Source organism: Lissotriton helveticus, assembly GCF_964261635.1.
Source record: "Lissotriton helveticus chromosome 1_1 unlocalized genomic scaffold, aLisHel1.1 SUPER_1_unloc_19, whole genome shotgun sequence".
Lineage (NCBI taxonomy): Eukaryota > Metazoa > Chordata > Amphibia > Caudata > Salamandridae > Lissotriton > Lissotriton helveticus.
The window spans coordinates 2,964,179-2,983,068 of NW_027611658.1; the positions used below are offsets into that span (position 1 = coordinate 2,964,179).

Here is an 18,890-nt window from a genome sequence, read left to right on the forward strand (position 1 = left end):
TTACCTTTGTGTGGAAATGACAGTCCGTATCTGTAACACGTTTTCTTTTTCTGTGGAGACAGGACCTAGTGTCCCTCGGCCTTGTACCTTGGCTTACTTTTCGGGCTCATGACCGACGCACTTTGGGCACCTACGGCCTCCATGTCAGTCACTTGGAGATAAGTACGCTGGTCAGCGCAAGCAGCCTTGAGGACTTGATACAAGCTCAGTTTCCATCAGCATTCGTCGATGAAATGCTTACGACAGACATCCATTGATTACTCCGAGGAGGGTAGCCTCCTCATCATAAATTTATTGAATTTACAGTGCTTTACCAAACATCCAGTCTTTCAACAAACTCATCAATGGTCTTACCTGGCCTCTGGATGAAGATATATCTTTTATAATTCACATTTGGCAATGGCTTAAACTTGACATTAAAGGCCTTTTCGATTTGACCATATGTCTTTTCACCTTCTTGCAAATTCTTTTTCATGGCTTCTTTCACTGCTTCATTGGTCATGTTTCTCAAGATACTTTATACTCTTTTTCATCTATTGCATCTATGAAATCTTCAAAAGTTTCTATCCATCCATCTATCGCCAATATTCAGTTTTTTTTGCAATATCAAACACAGCTGGCGGTTTTAAGAATGCAGCAGCCGTATATACATTGGAGGACAGTAGTGGTTTCTCAGGCACTCCCTGTGGAACTTGATCAGACAGAGCTTCTCTAGCGCCTCGTGATCTGCTGGCTTCGGGGTCAGCCTTAATGACTTTTGGAGCTTGGATCTCTGTCTGGCTCTCCATCGGAGCTCTGTATGTTATGGCTGTCTAAGGAGTTGTTCTGGGTCCCTTATGCAGCAGCTTTGGTGGTGGGCCGCTTCGTCTGGGGAGACTCGGTAAACCCAACCCCGACCCTCTTTCTGGGACTGCTCTCCAGCATGTTGTGAGACAATGATTTGTTGATGGTTTCGGGAAGGAGATAAATCTTTGTACACTACAAGTACATGAAAGCAGATAACACTGGTCGATTTTGTGCTGAAATGTTTCTTCACAAACACCTGGTTAATCTCTGCTTCATAGCATGTGAATTACAGTGTAATGTGAACTGAACTATTTCTGTGTGCTTTCCTTCTCCACCTTTAGTTTTCTTACTCCACATAGCGTAAGCGTTTTTTATTTGTGTAACGGCGCCATATATTCCATTAGAAGCTGTTTCGTTCAGTTCTAGTCCAGCGACATGTAGACTTTCAGTGTCGCTGTCTTTATCTTTAAGCATTTTATGCAGGCTGGCATTGCACTGAGATTCCACCAGTGCCAGCATCGATTCTGCACTTCAACTGAGGCACACGTGGCACGCACGAGCAGTGTGCTGGACCACGGCAAACTCTCTGGAAGAGCGCTTTTAGTGTACGGGCTTCCTATCCCCGATCTTGTCAGCAGTTATAGCTTCCTTCCAGCCCAGGTACTCACCTATTACCAAGCCACACATGAAGAGTAGTTGAACACATCTTGATTACACTGCGTGTATGTCAGAACTCAACATTCTACACCGGCCTTTAACTCATCTCTCCAGCGCTTACGTCCTTACCGATGATATACCTTGGAAGTCACTTATGAAGGATCGATGCTACTACTGCAAGAATAAGCTTGTTAGTTGCACTGAAGAAAACAGCTATTGAATTTGGTAGACATGGCCCTCTCTACAGGATCACCCCTAACGGGTGCCTTCACCCTTCCTATTATTGCTGAATTTGTTTCTGTTGGCATTAGGACACCCTCCTGTTCTACGCCACTGTGAACCCATGTGGTACCCTTTGTAAAAGCTCTCAGGACCGACTAGGCTACCCCACTGGTACTTCCTAGCTGCCCGCGGCCAGGACCAGGCCCTAGGCCACCCAGATGCCACTGGTCCTTACCCATCCACAGAGTGGGGGTAGTTACCCATGGCAATTAGTACCCATTCTCCACTCTTCCCCTCATAAGGGCAGTTCTAGACTGCCACTGATCCTCTAGCCTAGGGTCCGTACCCTCAGGCTGACCAGAAGTCGTGGGCGAGGCTTTCTTCCCCCTACCTTTCCTCCTAGGGTTCAGCACTCTCCTCCTTTGAGAGGTCCCCCTAGAACACAACTCTCCCACCAGTTCAGAACCTCTCTCCAGCAACTGGTCTCCCAACCCAGGGTCTAAACCCTCAGGTTGCACCGGGGTCAGAGGCAAGGGCTCCCTCCCTCTGCACCCCCTTCCAGAGTTCTGCACCCTCCCAACTGGAGCGGTACCCCTGAAAACCAAACTGGTTACAGATGTCCCTCCCTCCAGGTCAGGCAGATCCTGAACCTGTCCTCCCAACCCAGGGACCAACCCCTGCGGTTGAACACTTGCCTGGTACGTCAGGACTTCTGGGGGCGCACACAGCCTCAACCCCATGAGGGTAACACATGACCCATGTGTCGTGTGAAAGTCTGCCTGGCGCAGATCTCCCGACCCCTGTTCATCTAACAGCATGCGAAGATCCCCCAGGACAGTATTGGTGTCACCATTGCCATTCAATGGTGACTCAGTCCTTCTGGCTGGCCCCTGACCCACTGGTTTTTCCACTGGGGGACACATTCCCCTCTCACCCCTCAATCCAGACTTCTGCACCCTTCCAACTGGAGCGATACTGCCAGACACCAGAACCACTAGAGCTCTGTTTACAGATGCTCCAGGGTCTCCTAACACTAGGAGATCCCCCTCAAATGGCTTCCTAGTACAGCCTAGGCCCTCAACCTGGTGTTCCCTTAGGGAACCCTTCAGGCCCTGAGACTGGGTTTCGGGCACCTGGGGACATACAGTCCCACACTCACTCCTACTCCACTGAGACAGGACGTGAACCCCTACACCCCTCCCACTACACTGGGACCTAGCTGGGCTACACGGAACCTCTTCCCCCACACAGGACGGGAAGATACCCAAGCCGCTACTTTTGGAATCACTCTCCAATGTCCTGGCAGAACTTCGGGCACTTACCCAGAAGTGTGCCTCCTGTGCAAGTTCCCAAGGATTAAAGGACTCACACTCCAACAGGTGTTGGCACAACCCCGGCAAACAACGACTGAGCATGTGCTCTTTGATAACCATATTGATCAGTCCCTAATAATCATGTTCCGGGTTAACCGTCACCCAATCAACCAGTGCATCATAACATTCATCCGCAAACTCCCCCCAAAACTGGTGAGACAGTTTCTTACTGCCCCTGAACTTCAACCTGTACTCCTCTTCTTGGGAACAAGGTACTATACTTTGGGAACTGGGAATGGGACTTCCTGCACTGGACTCCATATTTCTGCCACCACTGGACCCCACCCTCACTGGTGAATCCAGAAAACCACAACTGCACTCAGGGGATAATCTACCCTCCAGAGCTAATTTCTCCCTGGCGAAGGCCCTCTCAGCCTCCGCCATCTTCTCCTGCGCTAAGACCCTTTCGGTCTCTAGCTTTTTCTCCTCCACACTCAGCTGCGCTATCTCCTTGGCATGCTCTAACCTGAGCTTCTCCAAAGCTAGCTGATGCTCCCTTTCTTCCCTCCTATCTACCCACTACTTTGGGGATAGGGAAAGGGATGGGGCACTGCCCCTGACACTGGACCCAGCTAGAGACTCCCTATCTATGGGGTCCTCGCTATCTACTTGCGTCCCGGTCCTGTCATTTTATTCCTCCTCTTCAAACTCCACAGGCCCCCCCTCAGACCCACCATCCTCTTGGCTGGCGGCCAGGGCCTTCATCTCCTCATTGTGCTCACGTTCCCATTCGTCCTTTTTCCATTGGATCAGGTTTTTCCGAAGTTTTGTCGTGGTGTCTGACCCACTCACTGCTATGTCTCTCTCCTCACAGAACCCCACCAACTCCCACATACTGTATCTAAACAGACCATAGAAATTAAAGGCAGACTCCATTTTGGCAGGACGCTCAGAGACACGAGCAACACCGGAGACCTAGGAGCAAGAGCTGCAACAGGGGTACGTAATTAAAACTGACACTTTTAGGAGAAAAAAATAAAATAAAACTCTGAAACAATAATCCCCAAACACGTGATTATCTAAATGCAGGGTTGTAGAGCAACCAGTTGTTGCTGTGGTACTTGCCAAACGCAAGTCCTCTCCTCACCGCTGACCACCAATGTTAGAAATGGGATCTCTGGTTGGCTAAGGCTTGCGCCAAAGCCAGGCAGAGATCACCACTCTAGTCAGGGCAAGGGAGTTACACGCCAAAGATAACCCCTGCTCACCCCCTTGGTAGCTTGGCACGAGTAGTCAGGCTTATCCCGGAGGCAATCTCTAAAGCGTTTGCGCAACAGACACATACACAGCAGCAACACCCTAGGCACACCACAAAAGGAACTCCAAACAAGGTTATATAAAAATTTGCCTTTGTATTGTCATAAACACATTCGAAACATAATCACATAATATACACTGTGCCAACTGGCACTAGGTAATATTCACAGGGGATTATATACAGGACCAGGCCAATCGGGCGCTGGTCATAACCATCAGAACAGGTAAGTAAAACACAAGTAATAAAACAACCAGTAACTACTGGTACCATAATGACCTCAGCATTATCACCTGTAATAAACACATTATGTCTGCATCACTTTGGGCATACACACATTACACTATCTCATTGGGCATAGACACATTAGGATAGACCTCATACTCATAAATCACCTTAGGGCCTGGCGCCCTACAAACCTATTAATCTCCCTGGCCAAGTGGCCTTCTCAGGGGCTCAAATGCCCTGTGTTCCAAATGTCAGGGCTGCTGCCAATGCAGCGGAATTCGCAGTGTGCAATTGCGCTGGACAGAGGAGTGCATCTCACACCTGCCTCATTCAGAGATGCCCCCAAAGGAGTGCTGGCCTAAATGTGGCAGCTGCCCTCTACTTGCTGGGCAGCTGTGAAATCCAAAAAGATGGGCACTGGCACCCTCTGTCCCCCACTGGGACTCTAACAAAATAAATGGGCCCAAATGTTGCAGCTGCCTGCGCTTCGCAGGGGAGCTGTGGGAATGCACCGGCAGTCCTGGCACTCACTGTGCCTCTGGCGCCCAAAACAATGCCTCACAAGCAATGAGGATGGGCACTGTGCAAATAGTAGTCCCGCCCTCGGACTCTGAAATTAAACTCTGCCCCAAATGTTTCAGTTGCCCACTGTCACGCGGGGCAACTGTAACAAAATCTTGCCAGCACGGGGAAGAGCACGGGAATCGCGTTGGAGATTAGACTGGAGAAGGGCCCAAAACGTTGCAGCTGCCCGCTTCTGGGGTGCAGCGGAGAAATTGCCACAAGCACCGACAATGTGCCTCGAGCGGCACCAACACTGGGGTGCATTCAGCCCCCCCTCACTCACTGGGGTGCACTGGCAGAATTCTCTGGGTCCTGGTGGGTGGGGGCAGACATTGACAACGTGCCTCGTCTCTCTCCCACCCCTGGCCACCTCCTCACCTAGTCGGACAGTCTCTCGCTTCTTTTGGTCCATGGAGCGCGGGGTAGGCTCCCGTCTGCTTCCTTTTTCCTTTTTCCACAGGAGCGCGGGGTAGACTCCCGCCTGCTTCCGGCTTCTTGCGGAGTGCCCCGCCCATAGCCAGGAAGCTCTGCCTGGCTTCCGGGTCGCCACGGGCAGCGCGGCGGCCACTCTTGTACATCCTCTGCGTTCTCGGCGGCAGCCTCATGCAGTGGGCCAGAACCGGCGGCGTGGGCTCCCGCTTCGATTTTTTTTAAAGTACTAATCCGTGGAAACAGCGGCAGTGGGAGGTGGGCACCCACTCTTTCAATAAAGATGATTGCGGGGTGGGGACCTGCCGGCAGCACACACAAATGCAAGGTGGGTTCCTGCTTCAATAAGGAGCTATGGGGGGAATCCCACACGCCGGGATTCCCTCGCAGCCTCGCACTGCAGCAGGGCCTGCTCCTCTTCCCTTAGGCAACCCAAATACAGCGCTCACGAGGCGTTAGGCCACAAAAGTCCTCAAAAAGGCAGAAATAAGAGAGTCCTTGGTGCTGGGGAGACCCCAGCAAAGTGCAGCGAGGCAGGTCAGCATGCAGCGGCGGTTCCTCCTGGCAGAGTGTCCTCCCAGAACAAATGTAATACTTCATGGGGTCACAGCCCCTACATTTATAGGACAATTTACTTTGTGTTACAGCATTGGGCTTGGGAAACCAGATGCAATTGGTTTTGGAGAACTCTGTTTACCAGGCTCCTCTTCCCTATGGTTAGGTGGGGGTTCAGTGATCAGACGCACCACAGGAGGCGGAGCCAGCATTGTGGAGGGAAGGCACAGCCCTATTCAGGTCCCAGGTGCAACTCCTCCCTCCCATCTGCATGCAGATCTCTCTATTCATTACTGGGCTGACTCACCCTGTCTCCTGGAGCCACCCACACCATCCAGCCCATGTCACTACAAGCCAGACATACAATTCAAATCAGGCAGGCAGACACACAGCAATGCCAACTTCTAAAAGTGGCATTTCTCTACCACTCACCATAAATCTGTGCAGCATTTATTCTCACGTGTTCATACATACTAAACTCGCCCCTGCACTCCTCTCATACCAGGAATTACCATGGACACACATATCCCCCATGCATTCCTGTGGGAGGGCAGGCCAATCTCACCACAGCACTCAGAGAGCGCAGGCACTCTACACTGGGCCACAGTGCTAAAGTGCACAGAGGTCTAAAATCAATACCACCATGTCAGAGCTTAAGGCAAAAAGTTCAGGGGTGAACCTGCCAAAAGGGCCAAGTCCAACGCAGATGAAAAGTGGGTGGAGTCTAGGGAAGAGTGAGTGCTACACTCAGCTTTAAAGTTACAAAATAAACCTTAAACGGCACGGCTGAAGCGGCAAAAGGAGAGGGGGTTGTTTGTAGTGTTGCTTCTGGTGTATGCAGCAGAAGGGGGTAGGGTTGATGAAGCAATCAGAAAAAAATGTGAGTAGACTGACAGCAACATACTGGTTACCTTGGACTTCTGTGCACTATGTACTAGTATCCCCAAATCTGGAGGGATTGCTGCCATACAGCATTTTTTTTAAATCGGAGACGCCATTCTACTTGAGCATTCTGGAATGCTAATAGATTTGATTACTGTTGTTTTGGCTAACAATTACTTTATCAAGAGTAGTATTATTTTACAGCAAGTTGCAATAACTTAGCATGGCCAGATTATCAGGCACAATCTGTTTTAGGATTTCATCCGATGCACTTGGCTCTTCATAGGGTATCCTTCAGGATCACAACGGTGTTCTTCTTGTTCTATCCGGTGGTGGTGAATTAACAGCTGCATTTCCTATCCCTATATCATTGTTACAATTGGGTAAGATACTTTGTATATCCTCTTGCAGCCTTGAAAAAGTCTCTATGACAAAACAGATGCCTGTCTGTAATGGATTTTACGTCTCCAACGCAAGAAAGGTGAATAATTGTGGAAACAATAAATCACAACAAACATCTCTGATCTTGCAGTACTTCTTTAGGGGCCACAAGGCATGGTTATTGGACTTCGCTGAGTGCTTCGGTATTCCTCTGCTCATTTGGAAGCGAGGTGTTGGCAGGATAAGCCTCTTTAACTTAACGAGGGGGAGCAGCTGTCACTTATCACATTGCACATCACAAAGGCTCTGCATGAGCACTCTCACAAAGGAGTTATCACTGGTCTTTTGTGACTCCAGCCAAACTGGACCAAGGGCAAGGAGGAAGGGGATGCCTGACACGTCATGGCGGTGGAAGCCCATAGAAACCTCTACTAGTGGGCGCCAGGTATAAATATTGGACTCCAGACAGCAAAAGAATAAACGAGGTCCCAGTGCCACCCACTGTCCCTTCTAATACTTCATGCCAATAAAAACAACTCTCAACAAAGTCCCACAAAATTATAGTGTCAGAGACAATTTACATCAATGACACCTAGTGACCCCTCCTAACATATCTCACCATTAAAATGAACTCTCAACCAAGTTCCACAAAGCTAAAGTGCAAGATGTTCTCTTGCGAATATACTGTGTTTTTATATCTACACTGTTATTCTAAGCGTACATGCGGATTGTTTTGCCCATCTTATTCCAATATTATCTCGTGCATATACTGTTATCTCAAGTTGATGCTGCTTCCTATTCTACCATGTGCCTATAGCAGTGACCCATCCTTTGTGATGTCTACTAGTCTAAGCTGATATTGATATACTACCTATGATGTGGGTGTATAACTTGTATATATGCCCTCGAATATAAAGGACGTTTCTGCAGACTGACCAATAAACTCCTTCACAACCACCAGCTCCTAGATAACGTGGCCACTAAGAACCCAGTGACATCAACAGACCCTAGACGCTTTTCGGCATTCAAGGCCCCCTTTTCCTCAAAGGGATCCTACCAGATCGCCTTGGTGACCTTTTTCACACGCCTCTGACACTCGCATCCCACTCTTCCAAAGAAGTGGCCACCAACTGCTCACTGAAGGGTCCAATGTTACAATCAGGCAGGCATCTCAGCTGTTGGAGGCTGCCTCTTGACCACTATGCACAGCTCTGAATGCGTCTCCTGAAGTCTAACTTTGGTTTTCCCTAGAAACAACTTCTGAGTATCACTTTAACTTTGGGAGCGTGGAAAGGTACGCCCCCAACTCATTTCTGCAAAATCTCTCCAAACATGCTGCTAAAAAGTAAAAACACAAAATCCTTTAAGAACACCCAGAGACACTAATAACAGACATCTTCTACAATCCAACACACAGAAGTCTTCAAATGGACTTCATCTTCTACAGTATGAAACCCGCCAAAAGGAGAGAAAACGTCATTCAACACCTTCATGTAAAATGCTACCATGTCCCCTATGGATCTAAACAAACTATATCCCTATCCCAGAACTTTAGCTGAGATCTGTTCATAACTATATACAGAAATGGGAACATCCTAATCCAAGCCACTGAACAAAATTATCTATTTTCCACTTTCCGGCCTCTGCGCCGCCATGCCATTCGCTCTCACCACCACCACCACTCCACCCTCTCTCATGCACGTCCTCATCTCCTAGCCGAACCTTCTACTCTCAAACCCCCACTCGCACTGCCCCCACCTCTACACCCCCTACAGCCTCTCTGATCCCCAGACGGACTGAAGCTTCGGTTTGGATACCAAAACTACTTGCCCCCTCTGCATGGCTCACCTCCACTGCCCAGCTTGACTTATCTATCACATCAGAATCCTCTCAGTTCTCCAACCAGAGCAGGCTGGATACTACATTAGCCCAGGAGCGGGTTTTGCAGGTTAGAGTGGTGGGGGGCCGGGGGAATGCGACAGACGACGACAAGGAAATATTAAATAAATAATTTCCCCCTCGTTGTCGTCTATTAAATTCCCCCCACCCAGCCCCACCTCTCTTACCTGCACGGGCCGCTCTTGCATTAGCCTCCACCCCAAACTCTGCCGTGCTCCATCACACTCCACTTCCTACCACTGACCCAATCGTCACTCAACTGATCCCTACAACAGCCCAGCTTGAACTCACAATCAACACTATTCTGGATGAAATCTCGTCACTACGTAAGAACGCAAAGATTACCTACTTCCTGCCACAGCTTCACGCATCTATAGTGAACACTGATCCTGCCTCAAACATACCCTCTGATCCCCTATCCTTTACCCCTAGACAAACTAACCCCTATACTCTGGATCTTAAAAACTGCCAAAGTACTGTTCTCAAGGACTGTCCCGCAAAGGACATTGCTACGAACCCTCCCCTGTTAGAGAAAACTCCGCAACAGGAGTATAAGTTGAAACTCCGGTCTAGTAAAATAAGTCAGCCAGTTTGATTGTCTAAGTCCTCCCCTAGGTGAAACGGTTAGACTGTTTCTGACATGTATAAAATAGACCCCCATAGTGAGAGAGTTAGTCAAAACTCAATCCGATGTATCGTTTTTCTAAGTTTCATATTATTTCTCAGCATTATGATTTCCTGCACCAGTTATGCATTTTACCTGTATTTCCCAGTTTCTCATGTAAATAAGTCTTCTAATGTTACAGTAGAGCATGCGTTTAGTGATCTGCCTCCTCATGAACTCTCTTACCGCCTTGCTATGCGAAATAATTCTTTCATCCGCATGTTACATTATTCACACCAGACCAGCAATGCCACTAATTGTTGGGTGTGTGGTCGACTCCCCCCTTTCCAGACACCGAAGGGAGTTCTGCCACTCTTTCCTTATCCGTTTTCACATAATGGTTCGTGTGGAGCATGGTCCACGTTAACGTCATCCTCAACAGATATGTCTTTTCTTAACAGTACATGTTTCCCAGACAAGCAAGGTCTCCCCCACAGAACAGGTTTAGATCTAGAAAATGAAGTTTACAATTTAGGTAATTATTCTTCGAATTTTATGGTCCTGAATGTCCAGTCTGATTCTACTCCAGACTTACCTGCTATTTCAGTACTACCAGTCAAAGGCGAATTATGTGTCCGAAATTATGGTTCTGGAATATAATTTCCGCCTGGGGATGGAAAGTATTGTCCTTTCTAGGTATTGCAGTAGCGATCATATTCAGCTGCTGCCTCTGTATACAATGTGGCCCTGCGATTTGCGGCATTTGTGCTACCTCTTGTATTCCTAGTCCCAAGCCCCGTTCTAAGTCCCGTTCCAAGAAAACTCGAGACGAGCAAATGATACTGTATGAAATGATAGATGGTATCATGAATATTGATGTTTCCTGATGGAAACGTAGTGACAAGGAGGGAATGTGGAAAAGTAAATTCTGCCATGTTCTGTGTCCCTACGCGTCCTCCATCATATGTTATGTGTGCATGATTAATATGCATATGTATTCCCCATGTTCGATTCAAGACGCAATTATAGTTGTGTCCACCTCTAGTATGCCAGTTTCCAGTCCTCGTGAATACTACGAATATCAGGCCTATGTAAAGCTACGTTGCCACGTTTCTCAGTGTGCACGTTATTTCATTATAAAGTCCCCGTTTTCTAGGCCTCAAAAGGGCCCGGACACCAGATTTCAGCTTCTGTCTCCTGAGCCCTCGCTGAGGAGCGATACAGCCCCCACCTGTATCCTCGACCCTTCACTTACTTCCTGCCTCACAGTGCCCGGTTCAGCCTGGCTCTGCCTCTGAGTCTGCCAAGAGTATGTTATGGTTCCAGATATCAGTTCAGTCCTCCTTCTCTGCATTCCTAAGCTACTGAACTGCATCAATAGTTTCCGTCATTGTCTAGCCTTCACGTCTCCATGTAAGAGAAATACTGTATTAATGGTCATTTAATATTCTTCATCACGCACCACATGTAGAATAATGCATGCTTCAGTCTTAGTGTCTGTTAGCCTTTCCCCTCCTGATTTCTAGTTTATATCAACATGTTCTCTAAACATCAGATACTAGATACTGCTTAGGTACATGTCGCTCTGACTCTCCAGACTTCAGTCTCTGCTCCTAGCACAGAGTTCATAGCCCCCAGCTTCTCCTAGTAACACGTCATTACCAGTTTGCGCGCACCACCAGGTTAGAAGTCCCGGCTCCTTAGGTAGCCCCCTCCATGGGTTTCGCCCCATTCATGACATATTCTGTTACGTTTGCATCACATGTCCATGTATACGCCCTGTTACACCCATTCTCACCCTTATCTTTCGCGACTGCTACGCGTCACGCCTATTGCTCCACCCACTGCTACGCCTATTGCAATGTAATGCTATGTGTTTGCGTTATGTATATATGCTCATGTGCTGTTATTAAAAAGTTACGCCGATCCTGATCCTGACCCCGACAGCGCTGTCGGGCCCTGCCATCCTATTCCTGTGCAGGTTGTCCTGTCCCTGTCCTTATGCTGTATTAAACCTGCAAAACTCCTACTACCTCGAATCTTGACTCTTATTTATTGAGCTATCTGTTACTCATTTATGCATTCAAAAAGAGAGGTATTATTTATTTATTTACCACACCTAGACAAACTAACCCCTATATCCATCACCAACTCAATCATAGATGCACCACGACTGAAATCATGCAACGGGAAGCTGAAATGCTGAGCAGCATGTGTGACAATGCCCCGAGCAAGCCTTGTCGCCGCCAGATCCCGGTCATCCTTGGCACGAGTAGAACCCTGAACACCACCCGCCCTCCCAGACGGCCTACCCAAATAACAACCATCCAACCCTGTCAGCCTGCTCCAAGATCACTACCTACGTGTTGCTGCCTGCCACTAAACTGTCAGTCAGCAGTCAGGCATGCCACTCAAATAGCCGAAACGATCCTAGGACACAAAATTGACTTCTGCTTTCCAACTGAAACCTGGCTGAACGACCACTCATCCTCTTTTATCAATTTCCTCAACCCACATGGCTTCTCAATCATCCGTACGACCGCTAGGATCGTATTGCGGTGGATTAAACATTATACACAAAAACTATCTGTGCTTAACTCCATTCCTCAACACGAAATACCCTAGCTTTGAATATGTAGGAGTTCAACTCATCCAAAGGCCCCCACACTATCAAAATTCATGTCATCTATCACCCTCATGGAAAAAATGACAAATCTTTGAGGACTAAACAAACCTATTAACGCAAAACTGCCTTAAAGGCAGCGCAGACATTCTACTAGGAGACCTGAACCTCCACTTGAACAATGCTGATGATCCAACAGTACAAGCCCTCTCCACCCTCCTGGAAGCGAACGATCTCACCCAACATTGCAAGAAACAAACTCATACCAAGGGCTCTACCCTTGAGGCATCTCTAAGAAGAACACCTTATCCCTCAATTCTATCCTACCCACCAACTGTACTCACCACCTAATTATTTTCAATCTCAATGCCATCCAACCAAGTTAGAAGCATTAGTCAGTTCCCAAATTCCAAGGTGATAATCTCACCGCCCACTACAACAGAAAAATGGGAGAACTACTTGACATAGATGCCCCTTTGAAACTCAAGAAATCATAAGTATTCCTTTCAGATCTTGGTTTAACAACGACCTTAACAAAGAGGCAACAACTCCGATTTCATGAAATAAACTGGAGACAACAACCCTTATTAACACATCTTGCGATACCGGGAGCTAAACGCATAAAATACAAAAAACATCTTTGGAGAAAAATCCCCCTTCTTCTGAGCCCAACTTGACCATTCTAGGAACAGACCTAAAGACCTTCTTAACATCATCAAACAGCAAACCTCCTCTTTCCCTCAACACTCAATAAATGACTCTACCATGCGCTGCGAAGAGTTTGCAACATTCTTCTCTGAAAAAATATCTAACATTTGAAATCTTTCTAGACCCACCCATCTCTCTGTCCTACACCAAAGGTGTCCCCCCCCTAGCAAAGAGGGTCTACCCAAGGCCTTACCTCCAACAAATGGTTGTCTCGCCAAACTCACCCTATGCCAGTTGGACTGAATTCGACTATATCCCTTAAGAAGAAGTGCTCAATTTACTTGCTTGCATGAAACCAACATCGCACATTTCCGATCCCCTCCCTCCTGAGTGTGTCAAGAATCTCAGTCGCATCATATCTCGCCTGTGTGGACCAAAATCATCCAACTCCTCTTTTTCGAGCAGCTCCATGCCAACCTCCCTCAAACTCGGCCAAGTCACCCCCCCCTTTATCAAACAATACAAATGCCGACTAGAACAACCTCAACAATAACAGACCTATATTTATTCACATTTACCTTCTGAAGCAAGTCTCATCAAAGCACAAGAGTCCCTGACAAACTTAGTAGTCCATACGCTGGTACTTTTCAGACTGGATTATTGGAACTCTTTCCTGTTTAGCCTTCCCAGAGAAAATTAGCATCACTGAGAGAAATGCTTCATACAGTTATCCACTTTGTGACAGGTCACAACGTTTTAAAATCACATTTCTTCTATACTTCACGTCCTACAATGGCTTCCAATTGAAGCAACAGACCAATGGAACACTGAATGCATCACCCACAAAGCCCTCCACAACTCCACACCCTCCTACATGGTTGTAAAATGCAAAATCTCTGGATCTGAACAAGGATCGAGAATTCGTAAAGTCCTGCTGGAACAAGCGACATTCAGGCAAGAGCGCTTTATAAAGCTCGCCTTCTCTGCCAGCGCTACAAGGATCTGGAAATCCCTCCCACAATCACCTTGAACAACCACAAGTCTTGCCACAATTAAAAAGGAACTCAAAATCCTCCTATTTGAGAGACGCTTTGAATAATAAATCTGTGATCGCTTTTCTGCATCCACTTTTCCAATGTATACAGATATTAACTGTTTGAACTTTCTCCCGTGACGTAATCTGTGGGATTAGTCTATTGCTTATCTGTTATTTTGTGGCACATCTAATCTGCATTTTGGTCTTTCTTCTTTAGAAAAGTGCTTCAATGCCTTTCAGCCAAGATTGTACTACACCAAACCACAAAAATAAACACATTTGGTATAATAAAGAGAAACCAGAAAAACATCTTTTTGAAGAGTGGGTGCAGATGTGTCAAAAGATTCCAAAGTTATTAGCAAAGAAATAATTGTGTTTCAATAGAAACCCTTATAACCACAAACTACGTGGGAAGGAAGGAAGGGAGGGAGAGGGGGAGGGGGAGAGAGAGAGAGAGAGAGAGAGAGAGAGAGAGAGAGAGAGAGAGAGAGAGAGAGAAAGAGAGAGAAAGATAGAAAGAAAAAGAGAGAGAGAAATATAGGAAGAGAGAGAGAAAGATAGAAAGAAAGAGAAAGAGAGAGAGAGGGAGAGACAAAGAGGGAGAGATAGAGAGAAAGAGAGAGAGAGAGAGCGAGAGATAGAGAGAAAGAGAGAGAGAGCGAGAGACAAACAGACACTATGGTTTAAGTGAGTTTCAATTACTGTGCCATCAATAAGCTCTTAAGGGGGCTATTAGTCTGATAAGAAGCTAGATACAGTTGCTGTCTATTGCAAGGAATCCCAGCCCACAATCAGAGCATGAGAAGTCTCTCCCCAGTGTGAGTATGTTATTTTTTAAAAGTAGTTTGGCCTCGCCGCCGTACTTTATTTGACTATTTTCCTCAAGATACCACTAGAAATGCGCCCAATAATTTCCAAATCAGCCTACGGGCCTGCCGTCTTTCACGGTATTTTTTGTATAAATGCCTGAGATGTCCTGATGGTTTTCTGTTTCAATATGGCCACCACGAAGGCAGCATCGAGGGCGCTGGCCTTGCAGGGCGTGAAGGTAATTTTTCAGCCCTCACACACCTTCTTCACAGCAGGCACCAGGTGTGATGGTATCCCCGCACTCAGGTGTGTTATTCATTTATTAATTCAGTGTTTTATATAGCGTGAACATGACCCAACTGAGTATCAGAGTGCTTCACAATTCTATAGCATTGTACTTCTGATATTTGGTTTGATTAGTTCTTTAAAACAAACTACCAAGTATATATATTCAATATTAAGTGGAAAGCATTTCTACTTTACAAATAATACTTGTCTAAAGATTACTAGAGATCAACTTGCAATACAATAGTATGTGTCCTAAATATCACTACATGTGACATTTTAGAAATACATGTACTAAGAATACCTCCTATCATTTAGTACAGTGGATTGTACAAAGCAAACTGACTGGTTACAGAATATATAGCTATTATTCTATACTGCTTTCGGCCCGGAAACGTTGTACAGATGTGCGCGACATGGTGCTGCTGGGGAGAGCTGCCAGAAGATGCTTCAATGGCACGACCCTCTGTACATGCGAATGTCCCCTCCACCCCAAGCCGTCCTTCCAGTACCCTAGGTGCCAACTTTACAGTGGACAGTGAAGTTTCTGGGGGGCAGCAGTAGAAATGAGCACTTTAGTTGAAACAGCTGCTACCATTATGCGAAGGGGAGGTGGTGAAGGCAAGAAAATTAAGTAATTTGCTTTTAAAAATAACAAGCAAGGAGAGGCAAGCAGCGATGAGTGAGACTTACTTTGAAGTCAGAGAAAGAACAGGCTTTTTAGGGGAAACATCATCTGACATTTGATCTCGTGAATGAACAGAAAATGTGACGAGATAAGAACAAGAATTACAGCCATTTAGAAAAAAGCTTGGAGCGAGTGAAAAAAGTGCTCATATGAAGTGCTCTTAGACAAAGAAAAAAGAAAAACTGCCTAAAGCATTTTATAATATGGGACCATTGCAAGGATACAAGTAACGGAACGGTGCTCCGTGGGAGGGAACAATCTACGAAAAGGAGGGACAAGTTGGAAAGATTAGCCATTTGGAAGCAAGGCTGTTTAAAGGAGATTCAAAGAAACAAATAAAAAGCAATGGGTGAGCAGTAATCCCACAAAGTTAAGTGCTGTTGCGGCAAGACCTAAAAAAAAGAACTGGGCTGGTGTTCTAGAATATATCAGAATTAGTACAAATGAAGCACATTTGTTTTGAATTACTGAAGTGTGGAGAAAAATATTTGAATACGATTGAAACACATTAATACACTAAGGGATGACATTTGCAAACATTATCATTTATGCGCAGTAAAACCATATTTCGGTGTAAATGTAATGATCATTTCAATTGAAAATGTGTTGTTTGTAATGGCAGTGCGCTACCACACCAAGTATACTCCACACTACGCCACTCAACTCCACACCACACCACTCCAATCTATGCCACTCACTCCATGTAACAACACTCCACTCCACACTCCTCTACTCCACACCACTTACCCCACTCTAATCCACCCCACTCCAATCTATCCCACTCCAATCTATCCCACTCCACTCCAAAGTATCCCAATCCATCCCACTCCAATCTATGCCACTCACTCCATGAAACAACACTCCACTCCATGCTCCTCTACTCATACCACTTACCCCACTCCAATCCACCCCACTCCACTCCAATCTATCCCACTCCACTCCAAATTACCCCAATCCATCCCACTCCAATTCACCCCATTCCAATCTATCCATTACCAATGTACCCATCACAATCTACCCCACTCCAATCCAATCTATCCCACTCCACTCAAATCTATCCCACTCCACTCCAAAGTACCCCAATCCATCCCCTTACAATTCACCCCATTCCAATCTATCCATTCCCAATTTACCCACTGCAATCTACCCCACTCTAACTCAATCTACCCCATCAACCCCACTCCTCCCCAATCTACCGCACTCCACTCAGATTTACCCCACTCTGCTCCAATATACCCCAGACTACCCCACTCCACTTCAATCTACCCCAACTCTAATCTACTCCGATCTAACCGACTTCACCCCAATCTACCTCTCTACTTCAGTCCAATTTACCCAACTCCATTTCAATTTACCCCACTGCAATCTATCCAACTCATCTACACTCATACCACAATCTACCCACTCCAAACTACCACAATCTACCCACTCCAATCTACCATAATCTACTGCACTCCACTGTGATCTACCCCACTCCACCCAATCTATCCCTCCCCACTTCATCCAATCTACCCCACTCCATCCAACCTACCACACTTCATCCAATCTACCCCACTCCATCCAATCTACCCCAGTCCATCCAATCCACCCAAACCACCCCATTCCACTCCACCCTAATCTACCCCACAACACTCCACTCCAACCTATCCAATTCCACTCCACCCACTCTACCCAAACCTACCTCATTCCAGTCAAATCTAATCCACTCCACCCTAATCTACCCAATAGCACTCCACCCCTAACTTACATATCCCAATCTACCCCATCCAATCTACCCCACAGAAATCTACTCCAATCAATTCCACCACACTCTACCCCACCCCAACCAAATCTACCCTACACCACTCTATATAACTCCACTCCATTCTACTCCAGTCCAAAGTACCGCAATCCATACTACCCCAATATACTGCACTCTAAACTACTCCACTCCAGTCTCCCCACTCTACTCCAATCTACCTCATTACCTCCTCGTCCGTCTTCCTCGCCACAGTAATTACTAATGAGCATTCTGCTCCTACAGAAACTCCAAGCAAAAGTTAACATACTAGTCTCCCTATCTCTCCAATATGGCCCCCAGTGGCAACCACCAATCACATAAAAGGATACTAGATCCACACCACAACCTGTTTTTTTGTTTCTGCACTAATCAGAGTGCTGTTCATGTTCCTGTTTGTTCAGGTAAGTTGGGGGTGGTGGTCCTGCTTTAGCGGACTGTTGTGCTCTGTTACATGAGGGGGGTTATTGTTTCTACATGTGTGTTTCACAGTGTTTCCCCCCCTTATTGGGCACTTTTGTGCATTCTCCTTTCTCCTGCTCTAGCGGACTTTTAGGTGTTATTGCCTGTTCCCCCCCATTTTGCACTTTGGGCATTCTCCACTGTCCTGCTCTAGCGGACGTTGGAAGTTTACGTGCCTGTCTTGTTTGATTTATGCACTGAGTCCTGATTAGCGGACTCGTCGTGTCTTCCTTATTTTCCTGAAACCCTGGGGGGGCTGGTGCTACGCACACAGGCTTTCTCCTCCCTCGTGGTGTCTGTTATTTGTATTACCAAGTCCTGCTTAGCGGACTCGGCGTGTATTAATTTTTCCTACCTCCTGGTGTGACTGATGTAATGTCGACTCCTGCTGTAGCGGACTCGGAGTGTCTTACTTGATTCCTGCCTCCCGTGGGGATGGGTCGCTCGCGATCTCCCTCCTCCCCAGTGGTTGTCAGCTGCCGCTTCTCCATCAGCTGTACTCTGGGGTCGCGTTTGTCGACTGGGAGGGGCGTGGCCTCGTGTCATCTGGATACAGATAGGCGCATTGAATGCAAAGCAATTGAGGGGGTTCCTGGTAGAGCCTGAATAGCTCAGTCGGTAGAGCATCAGACTTTTATTCTGAGGGCCCAGGGTTCAAGTCCCTGTTCAGGCAGCTTGGGTAATGAAATGTTCTCTATTTGCATACTCATTTCAGTATCCAATGAA

The 18,890-nt window shown here is 46.8% G+C and overlaps 2 protein-coding genes and 1 non-coding gene across 3 annotated transcripts in view; 2 read left to right on the top strand and 1 right to left on the bottom strand.

Moving 5' to 3' along the window:
* LOC144805697 (uncharacterized) overlaps positions 1-18,890 on the top strand; it is a 171,276-nt gene that overhangs the window by 73,108 nt on the left and 79,278 nt on the right.
* LOC144805698 (uncharacterized) overlaps positions 1-18,890 on the bottom strand; it is a 37,058-nt gene that overhangs the window by 3,320 nt on the left and 14,848 nt on the right. The window lies entirely within an intron of this gene.
* Positions 18,765-18,837, top strand: TRNAK-UUU (transfer RNA lysine (anticodon UUU)). The gene has a single exon. It is a non-coding gene; the product is annotated as a tRNA-Lys (tRNA).